The 11609-nt window shown below is 43.4% G+C and overlaps 1 protein-coding gene across 14 annotated transcripts in view; it reads right to left on the bottom strand.

Annotated features, from left to right (window-relative positions):
- Positions 1–11609, bottom strand: part of TPK1 (thiamin pyrophosphokinase 1) — a 318478-nt gene that overhangs the window by 266490 nt on the left and 40379 nt on the right. The window lies entirely within an intron of this gene.

The raw sequence follows: 11609 nt of genomic DNA, 5'->3' as shown, positions 1-11609 counted from the left end.
ACTCGACAGCACTGGATTTTTTTTTTTTTTATGGGGCTGAGTGGATGTGTAGTTCCCTACCGCTCCCCTCCCCCCCATCACTTCTTGAACTTTCCAATGCAAAACTCTGCATGTGGTTTCAGAAAATCCTACCAGCTCATGACTCTTAGCCCAGGTTTTCCGGTGACACTCAAAACACAGAAGGTTAAGAGAGATGAGAAAAGATGCTTTTCCAGACATCACTCCACCCCTGTGATAATGTACTTTAAACAGTACAAAGTTAAGTGAAATCAGGCTGTTGAAAATCTCTCAGTCGGCTCCATCCAAGCACTCGCCTTGGCAATTATGGAAAAGAAATATTTGTTTACTGATAAGAGAAATTGTTTCCTATGCAATCTCACTGCTACCAGTGAAACAAGAGAGTGAAATGAAAAGGGGATGTCAGCATCGACAACAAACGTTATTAGGCGCCGATCTCACACCAGGCCCTGGGAGTAGGTAGAGAGGACTGAGACCACAGGCTAGCTGCAGATAAGACATGTACAATAAAGACGATTTTCTCAGCAATACCAACAAATACATGAAGACTGCCAGACAGACTGATAGATGGGGATGGCAGAGTTCAGGCCGGCGAGTCAACAAGGTCTATGTCATCCTGGAAGCAGCTGTGAAATGTACACTTTTGAGCTTGATCTTCAAAAAGGAAAAGTTGGATAGAATAAAGGAAAAGGCTTTCCAGCTGCCATCCTTTCCCATTAGGGTTACTGTGATGAGAAGCAACGCTCTAGTGGCTGGAACCTAAGACAGCAATACTAACATGGGGAATGTTGGACAAAATGTTCCAATGGCAGGGTGCTCATCAGTGATCCGACAGAACGTGGAATTTACTGACCGATGTCATTAGTATCACGCACAAGTAAAATATGACTGAAGATCATTTAAAAATGGCTGCAGCAGTCCATCGACAGGGGACTGCCAGAAATTCAAGCCAGATTCAGAAGAGGATGTGGAGTGAGGGATATCATTGCTGATGTCAGATAGATCTTGGCTGAAAGTAAAGAATACCAGAAAGATGTTTACCTGTGTTTTATTGGCTATCCAAAGGCATTTGACTGTGTAGACTGTAAAAAATTATGGATAACATTTTGAAGAATGGGAATTCCAGAACACTTAATTGTGCTCATGTGGACCCTGTACATAGACCAAGAGGCAGTTGTTCGAACAGAACAAGAGGATACTATGTGGTTTAAAGTCAGGAAAGGTATGCATCGGGGTTGTATCCTTTCATCATACTTATTCAATCTGTTGCTGAGCAAATAATCTGAGAACCTGGACTATATGAAGAAGAACAGGGCATCAGGATTGGAGGAAGACTCATTAACAACCTGCGATAAGCAGATGATACAACCTTGCTTGCTGAAAGTGAAAAGGACTTGAAGTACTTACTGACGAAGATCAAAGCCTATAGCCTTCAATATGGATTACATCTAAACATAAAGAAAACAAAAATCCTCACAACTGAACCAATAAGCAACATCTTGATAAATCGAGAAAAGATTGAATTCGTCAATGATTTCATTTTACTTGGATCCACAATCAACAGCCATGGAAGCAGCAAAGAAATCAAGCGACATATTGCATTGGGCAAATCTGCTGCGAAAGACCCTCTTAAAGTGTTAAAAAGCAAACACATTCATTACAGATGCACCCGGCCCAGGCCACGGTATTCTCAATAGCTTCATACGCATGTGGAAGCTGGAGGATGGATAAAGAAGACTGAAGAATTGTCGTCTTTGAATTATGGTTTTGGCGAAGAATACTGAACATACCACGGACTGCCAGAAGAATAAAGAAATGTCTTGGAAGAAGTACAGCCAGATTTACATAAATGTAAATCTGGGAATCATCCATAGAGAGGTAGGAGCTGAAGGTAAAAGGGTAAGATAGCAGCTGAGATACAGCAAAGAAAGAGCAGAGAGAGAAAAGAACAGGACAGGGGAACAATCCCAGTGTCTGCTCACCACTGCAGAGCTGGAGGGGCCACAAAGGACGTGCAGAAGGAAACAGAGAAGAACTAAGAGGGCACTTCCAAGACACCTTGGTCAACAGGTCAACAGCCCCGCATGCCACAGAACTCAAAGGCAAGGAACCATGAGAAAAGGCCGATGGAGGGGAAAAATTCTCAAAGGGAAATTTGGAAATTCAAGATAGTAAAGTGAGCAAGGAATTAGTATGCTGTGAGGTAATTAAGAAGGAGGCATAGACGTCTCTTCTTAAAAAGCAAAATGTGGAAATAAAAAATAAGGTAACAAAGTATTTTACATAAAGAACATTCTTAATATATTCTAAGTAGGGCAAGAGAAGTAAAAGAAAGAAGGGGAATAGATATTCATGGACCATCACCCTACCACCTGCCACCCGACTCACGCAACGCCACGTGTGTCAGAGAACAGAGCTCTGTAGGGTTTTCAAGGCTGTGACTTTTTGGAAGCAGATTATGAGGTCTTTCTTCCTAAGCACCTCTGGGTGGTTTCGAACCTCCAACCTTTGGTTAGCTTAACCATTTGCACTACCAGGGACTCCTTTACAGAGCAGAGTGTCCTTTTCTCAGGCTCTGCTGCAGACAGCAGTGAACAGAAGGATAAAGTCCTCCTTCATCAGGCTTCCTTCCATTGATAGAAACAGGTTTTGAGACTGATGTGCATGAAGAATCATCGTAGATACCCACAAAGTGTGGAAACTGATGCAGAGGGAGCCCTGTGGCACAGTGGTTATTAGCTTGGCTGCTAACCAAGATATTTATTTATTTTTAGTATGGTTCCTTACCACATAAGAAAGTGAGAAGGCAAAATATGGAATCAGGGACCCTAATGAATACAGAAATAATTCTGCTGTAAGGAATGGATTCCAGGAGCTGACAATCCAGAATTTAAAAACAGAAAATCAGTGCGGTTGGCTAACAAGTGTAGGACATCAGCTCCATCGGTAATTTAGGACTTTCTCAGCAGTTCTGGGGAGAAGCAGGAGTAGGCCCAGGAGCCGGAACAAACACACAGGATGAGGAAGAATGCTGGTTTGGGAACGGCAAAATAATGTGTCCAAAGGGAAAGAGAATCCAGGATATTTCTTTGGGCAACATCGGAATGAAGGATTGCTCCGGAGACCACTAACTGCCTCCCAATACTCCCTCTCCTCCACTGTAGAACAGAACCCCGAGGGGTCTCTTTTCCCTTGCTTTGTTTTGTCTTCATTTTATTGGGCATGTTACACCTCCCAGAGTGCCTTGCAGCACAACAGCATCCTAGGATGAATTCTGCCCAAGAAGATGTGCATAGCGTCACATGTTACTTCCAGAGCCTCCTTAACATGGAAGGACACTGTCCCTGTTCCTTGCCTCCTCCATCCTGCCACCCGGAGCAAGGATGGATGGATTCGGTAAACCCAACTGTAGCCGCCAGCGTGTCCAAAGACAAGGGCAGCAGCCTCCAGGAGCCCAGGAAGCCCCCTCTCCAGCACTGCATTGACTGTCTCCAATCTTCTTGTATGTGAGAAAACGATAAACTTCTATCTTGTTTAAGTCCTGTTATTTTGGTTTTCCCGTTCTACAGAGGGAAAGCTCATTTTAGCTAAGGCAGTAATCACGGTCTAGGCTGACTAAGGTAAGGATGAGCCAGGCAGGAATGGGAAATGGCTTTAAGGGAGAGGGGCAAGAACAGAAATGCAGAAAAGAGAACAGTAACTCGTTCATCCCTCCCACAAGGATGGAGCATTGGTCCAAGGGGTTTGGAAACTGCATGTAGCCAGTGCTCAGGAAGGTGCTAAGGGCAAGCAGCTAACAGTGTGGGTAGGCCAGTGGTCCCTTTCTTTGATGAGGTCTGCACAGCCAAAGGAGGCATTCCACGATGCTGTGTGCATGTCTGAATGGATGAACAGAAATGTCCGGATCCTTTGATGGGTGAACTAGGTGTTTTGTGACTCAAAGAGCAAGCTGATAAGAGAGAAAGGCACTATGATTCATATCACTGCTCCTCCAAACCAACACTTCCATTAAGGAATCTCCACAAAAGACATCTTTTTAAAAGATAATATGCAAATAAGGCACAGTTATGATTTATTAATGATGCTATAAATAATAAAGATTTAACTATCCCAGCCCCAGCTCTGTGTAGCATTTATGCTAAGCTGCTTCTCTATATAAAGTTATTGAGTTAGCAGGATCTGATGTTTCTTTTCTTATCTACTTTAGTTTGGGCCTGGGTCTCCTGTGGAGTCATATCTAGTTAGCACGGCATTTATTTTATTCTCAAAGCCCTCACAAGTACTAATCCGCAGCACATCTGCAGAAAAAGCAGCATCAAGAGTTGCCTATTTTTCCTAAATGGCTCTGGGAATATCTCAGCCCGAACATTCCCTCATACTCCAAAACCTACTGCCGTTGAGTCAATTCCGACTCAAAGTGACCCTAAAGGACAGAGTAGAAGTGCCCCATAGGGTTTCCAAAGAGTGACTGATGGATTCGAACTGCCGATCATTTGGTTTGCAGCCATTGTTCTTAACCACTGTGCAACCAGGGCTCCTCCCTCACAGGAGGGCCACATACCAGCTGGAATCTTGGGATGATGCCTCTGGGGGGTGATGCCTCTGGCTCTTACTGACCAGGAATTTAGAGAGAGTCATGAACCACAGAAATAAGGAAATTAATAGCCTTATTTCAAGTGTTTCTGAAGCTATCAGGTTGATGTCATTCCCAGGATATGCAAAAGGATTTAAGAAAAAAAAAAAAAAAAAACTATGAAGAACTTCTTCATTATATTACAAGCAACTACAACTTTTTAATCAAGTGTCCTAAGGCAATTTAATTCAAAGAGAAATGTAGGGACAGATGGATAATATCTCTTTTCATAATTCAACATGGAAAAGACAGAATCTAAAACGGATTTTTTTTTCATTACCTATAAAATGTCTAATGCACTCTATCTTAAAGAACAAAGAAAAATACAGGCTGGTCTCAAGCCTTCAGATGTTAGGTCAAAGGTCCTTCCTGGAATTGCTTTCTCAAAGGGGTTTCAATTACAGAAGATGAAAAATCCCTGGTCAGGGGATATATCCAAACCAAGGTGTCCCAAAGAGCAGGGAAATCCTGAATTAAGTACAAAGGCCCAAGGTCATGGCATGAAAAGAGAAATGAAGGTGAATCACTCATCTTGGGCTAAAAAATAAGAGGCCTACTGAAGGTTAAGGACGAGTTAATACCAGCAAGTTCAGGGGTTAGGAAAGGTGGGAGGGATATCCACCTCTCCTTTACTTACTGTATGTAGCTATCTCTCTTCTATTATAAAGACACAGCCCTGACTCCTTGGAGAAATGGCGATTCTAGGATTGGAGCAGGAAATACACAAATGAGCCTGCCAGGGAGTAAGGAAGCACTCAAACAGAAACACACGGATGGAAGTACATCAAAGTGGCTAGAATAATTTGAGTAACTAAATAAAGCAGTGCTGGATTATAATCCAAAGTAGAAAAACAGGTATCCATGAGTCCATACGGCCATAAATAAATGGGGGGCTAACAGGTAAATCCTCCTGTGGAAGAATTCCCCAAAATTTATGTGGATGCTCTTCTCTCAAGGAGGTGGGCTATAAATCCCCACACTTTAGTGACTTCCTTTCTTCCAGTATGGAAGCGGGAAAAAGAGTAACTTTACAGTAGTGAAACCTACCACCTCAGTCAGGTGATCAAGGTTAGCATCAACAGTGATAAATCATATTGATTCCATGTACTCTGATATAATGTGTCTTCCTCCCAAAAACCCATAACCCCAGTCTAATCATGAGAAAACATCAGATAAGTTCCAACAATAGGGCATCCTACAAAATACCTGACCAGGACTCCTCAAAACAGCCAATGAGAGTCTGAGAAACTGTCACAGCCAAGAGGAGCCTAAGGAGACGTGAATAAACATAACGTAGTTTGTTGGATGGGATCCTGGGACCGAAAAAGGACATCTGGTAAGAACTAAGGAATCTTTATAAAGTGTGGATACTGGTTCAGGGATTGTAACAAAAGTTCCCGCTAATATTGTTGTTGCTGGGTACTGTTGATTCCTGCTCACAGCAACCCCATGTGATAGAGTAGAGCTGCCCCACAGGGTCTCCTAGCCTGTAATCTTTACAGGAGCAGATTGCCAGGCCTTTCTCCCACGGAGCTGCTGGGCGGGTCTGAGGCACCAACCTCTGATTACAGCCAAGAGCTTAACTGTTGTACCACCAGGCGGCTGGGGGGAAAACTGGGTGTGGGGCCAATGAGCATCCTCTGTACTATCTTCTCAATTTTCCTATAAATCTAAAACTCTTCTTAAAAATAAAGTGTATTAGAAAATGATACTGGTGGGAGTGAACTTCTTGGCTCAAGTAGACACATGAGACTACGTGGGCAGCTCCTGTCTGGAGGTGAGATGAGAAGGCAGAGGGGGACAGGAGCTGGTTGAACGGACATGGGAAATACAGGGTGGAGAGGAGGAGTGTGCTGTCTCATTTGGGGGAGAGCAGCTAGGAGTACATAGCAAGGTGTGCATAAGTTTTTGTAGGAGAGACTGACTAGATTTGTAAACTTTCACCTAAAGCACAATAAATTTTTTAAAAAGTATTGATTTTTGAAAAGCTCTGAGGCAATGGAAGAACAACAGAACTGAAAATTATTTCATAAAGGATTCGTTCAGTGATTAAACTAGGGACAAATTTGTTTACCCCAATGACAGCCCAGGTATGAAGTCAAGAAAAGCCCACTACACCAGACGGCAAGGATAAATCTATTCCATCTTTGGAAAAATAAAATTGCATCAAGATTTTCTTTTAATTCAGAACATAAAACAAGGACAACAGGATAGCAAACTAAAACAAAACAAAAACCAGGTGCTTTTTATTTCAGACTCGGAGAATGAAAACTACCTATGTGAACCCTGTCACACAAGGAGATCCCATCCACGCCTCAACAATCTCAAAAACACAGTCATGCAACTCCGAGTGAAGGGTTTAAGTTGTTTTTTTTGTTGTTGTTTTCTTTTTTTTAAGAGAGAAATTAGGACTTAAAGATGTTGAAGACAGAGGTGAGCCCTGGCACCTGCTTGTCCACAGAGTAGATGGTCACAGGTCACCTCCCATAAATGCAGGCCCCCAGGACAAGGTGTCTGTCCACCCACAAGGCCTGGCGGGCCTCCGCCCTCACCCCTTTGGCACTTCAGGATAGTGCGGCGTTAACTCCACCCAGCAAAGGAATAGCACGCATGAATGACCACGGTTCACACTTATATCAACAACTCACATCAACATCAAAGTGGCTACATAGTTTATAAACATCCTCAACAAGAAAACAAAACCATAACCGCGTAAGAAAATGGCAGACCCGACCACTTCTCCCACCTCCTATGACCAACTCTTAACAAGGCTAAAATACAATCTAACAGTTCTGACAACAACTTAGCCAAGAAACAGATGGGAGAGCAAGCAATATATTTTAAAATCCGGGAGGGTGCTGGGTAATTTATTTTAAAATACTGTTGATTTCATAATTATCTCACCCTTTTTTAATTGCTATTTTGTGAATAAATTACATATAAAATCATATGATAATCAATTTTGTGTAAATTTTCCTAAATAAACATGTTAGTTGCTTTTCTTTTAACTGAGGTGGTATGAGATCAGAAAAAAGATTGAAGACCAGTACTCTAAATGATAATATTTTAAAATAAAACACAATTTACAATAGAAGAAAATATCGCTGACATTCATTGACAACTGATCAAAGATTTATGCTGTCTCAAAAGAAAGTACTGGAACCCGAATAAAATCAATATTAGCTGAAACACATTAACTGTCATTATATATAATAGCTCTTTTGTCAGAGAATCAAAAATTATTACTATCAACCCCTCATCCCTAAACAGTATGCCAATGAAACAATGGAAGCTCTAGGGCATTGCATTCATTTTTGTATTACACAAACTTCTGTATTTAAGGGAATTTTTTTAAAGCGTGCACAGGGAAATCAAAACTGTCAAATCAATTCGTTCTTGGAGGAAACAAATTGCATGTGGACAAAGCAGAAGCATTAAAAGGCTCTGAACAAACATTTCATACCAAAGCCTATTAAAATAATTGAATTACCAGTGGACTAAGTGGACCAGGGAAATCATATAAGAAATTGCTTCAGGGGAAGTAAACAAAGAACGTTAATAAACAGGCACTTCCCTGAGAAACCCCTTGCGCTCCTAGACAGTCCAAGTGCCATGCCCGGCTGCCCGGCATGGTAACAGTGGTACCCAGATTTGGACAACAATGAGGTGGTCACCCCCTGTGCTGTGATCAATTACTTTCGTGTGTGGTCTTTCCAGCCATGGTCTTATAATTTCCAACCAGGTGATTTTGTGATAGGGTAATTGTGGCCTACCAAGGAGACTGGTCAGTTTTGCCTTAAAAGAGAGCCAATTCCAAAGCAGAGAGAAAGAGCCCACCACCAAGGAAGGACAGACAAGCAGAGACCGAGCAGCAGGAGAGGGTGTGGTGAGCTTCCCAGCCCAGAGACAGAGAAAGCTGAGTGTCTTTGGACAGAGACTGAGGGCCAGAGAGAAGCATACGTTCGAGCACGGCTGGGAGGAGGCTATCCTGATGGAAGAACTGTATCCTGAGTGTTCCCCAACCTGAACTTGTAACTGTTACTTCCCTTATAATAAACCCCATAATCGTGAATATGGTCTATGAGTTCTGTGTGGTCACTGCAATGAACTGCTGAACCCAGCAGAGAAGGAGAGTGCTGTGTGAAGGACGGTTGGTGTCAGAATTGGCAAAGATGGTGGAGAGAGGAGGCTTGTCTGGCTCCCACCTCTTAGGAATCAGTCTCCGGCTGTTGGTCTTGATTCTCCTTCCCCCTCGTGAAGTTAGAGGAGGTCAGACACTGCCCCCCACCACCATTTTCACACTCCCCCTATATCATCTTCAGCAAAACTCCCTTCAGTGAGGATTCCGAGGTCTCGTCTTGCCCAATGCCTGTCCCAACAGGATGGAGGAGACGGCTTCTCAGAGCTCTCTCTTCCCTCGACTTCTAGGAAACCACTTGTTAGAGGATGAATTGTGTCCCCCAAAGCACGTGCTGGAATTCTAACCCCTATACCTGTGGATGTAATCCCACCTGGAGATAGGGATTTCCTTGTTATGTTAATGACGCCATTTTGGTGTAAGGCGTTCTAAAGCCAAAATTTTATTTTGAGATACAAAAGGAGCAGCTTAGGCATAGAAGCAAGGACAGATTGGGGGGCGGGGGGGGGGGATAGATGTGGCCAGGGAACCCAAGGAGAGAAGCTGACAAAAGACAAAGGTCTCCCCCAGAGCCCACAGGGAGAGCCTTCCTCTGAGAGTCAGTGCCCTCAGTTTGGACGTCTAGCCTCCTGAACTGTGAGAAAATAAATTTCTGTTCATTAAAGCCACCCATGTCTTTTCTTTTTTATGTGTGATGTTTCTGTTACAGCAGCACTAGGAGACTAAGACATCTCTCTATATAAGTTCTCCTCCCAGCTACTGGGCACTCCTGAGTCCCCTCAGCTGGCTCCTCCTTCTCTGCACAGAAAGTGCTCAGCAAGTATCTGTTGGATGAATGCTGAGTGTCCCCAGCATCTGTATGTCAGAGCTCCAGGGGCCAGTCCTTGGGCCATCTCTCTCCTCAACCCCTAAGGAACCCCTTCCAGTCTCAGGGCTTCAAGTACCATCTGTAATGATGACTCCCGTATTCCTAGGCCTCTCCCCCAAACTCCACATTCACATGTCTAGCTGCCTGGGCAGCAACTCCAGTCGGACATCAACGCAACATCTCAAACTCCACACGTCCAAAATCACACTCCTGAAACCCCTCTCTGTGCAAACCTGCTCATCCCAGTACCACCGCCACCAGGAAGGTCCCGTCCACACAACCATTCTCCATTTCTAGATTTCCAGCAGGGCCCTCTGAATGGCCTCCCTGCTCCCACTCCTGCCTCCCCTACACTCTGGTCCCACACACTGCCAGGCTGATCCCATTAAAATACAATCAGATCAAGGCACTTCTCTGCTCCAAACCCTCCACTGGCTACCCTCCTCACTGTAAAAGCCAAGTTCCTAACAATGACTGACAAGGACAAGGCCCTATACAATCTGGCTACTGTTTCCTGCCTTATCTCCTACCACCTTCCCTCCTGCACTTTCTCCTTCTCCCTGATACAGTGATACTGGCCTCCTAGTTGTTCCTCAAACACACCAAGCACAAAGCCCCCTGGGGACCTCTGCACTTTTACTGCAGCTAACCACATAGCGAGTGGGTACCTCACGCTCTCAGGTGTCCTTGAGGTCTCTCTGCTCAATGTAAGTTACCTCAGAACTTCCTTGAGTGCCCTATAAAAACAGTAACACCTCCTCCCCATGCTAGAGGCTTACTCTTGACCTGGTTTGTTTCTTTCTAATGACTTTATCACCAGTTCATTCATGCATTCAATTATTTTATCCAATGTCCATCTCCCCATACTAGAGCTAGCTCCTTGAGGGTAGGGTATCTTCCATTTTGTCTCCACATTCTGTCACCATACCTACAACAGTGCCACATACATCGTAAGCACTCAAGAATCAGTTGAGTAGCTCATCCAACTATGACATTATGTTCACTTACAAAAGCTAAAACAGGAATGCTTTTCACAGCTACTCTCAGTCTGTTGTGATCCAAAGGGTTTTCAGTCTTAGGAGATACACAACCCGAAAGCTCCTTCAAAGTGAGAATGCTGAGACTTTGGCTAACCTACTTTTGGACACGTCATTAGAAAAGGCCATCATGTTTGGTAGAGGATGACAGAAAATGATGGAAATGCTCAAAGAGATGGACTAACACAATAAGTATAACATGGGCTCAAACATACCAACTATCACAAAAGACGCAGGATCAATGTTTTCTGTTAAACATAAGGTTACCATGAGTCGAGTCAGAGTCAGCTTGATGGCAACTAACAACTTTAATAATCAAGTGACTCCCTCGGTTTGTGGGGGCCCACACCTTGATTCCTGGCCAAGAACAATTCCTCCAGAATGAAATCACTCCTTTTAAAACCCAACGGCCCTTTCTAGGTCCTGGAGGCCTGATGACTACTCTTCAATGAATACTATACAAAATGTCCTGGGAAAGACACTACAAAAGACAACAGCGACAGCAACAAAATCCAGTCCCAGTGCTGTCAGACAAGCCAACGGTGCTTTGATCATTACAGCTAAGAAAAATCTAATGAGACTGAAGATGGTCCACAAAAGTGCAACTACATAATTTAATGAGCTTGGAAAGATTTTCCCGGAGAATGGATTATGCTTTTTTAGGCTAAATAGCTGTTTACATTTCCTACCTATGTAAGGAAAAAAGAAATCCATGCAACATATGCCAATGAGTCCTACAAACCTACGCATCTATCTAGTTATACTCATGTACCTTTCAGGTGGGAAATATAGAGTCTGGGAGGTTTAAGTCAATTTCCATCTAACAGCACGCCTTCCAAGATGCAACTGTAAAAGCACAATATGATCACGGGTCTGTGCAAGTTTGGTAATCCTAATATTATAAAATCTATACCG

The sequence above is a fragment of the Elephas maximus genome, chromosome 8 (genome assembly GCF_024166365.1).
Source record: "Elephas maximus indicus isolate mEleMax1 chromosome 8, mEleMax1 primary haplotype, whole genome shotgun sequence".
NCBI classification, from domain to species: domain Eukaryota; kingdom Metazoa; phylum Chordata; class Mammalia; order Proboscidea; family Elephantidae; genus Elephas; species Elephas maximus.
This window is presented reverse-complemented; position numbering and strand designations above follow the sequence as displayed.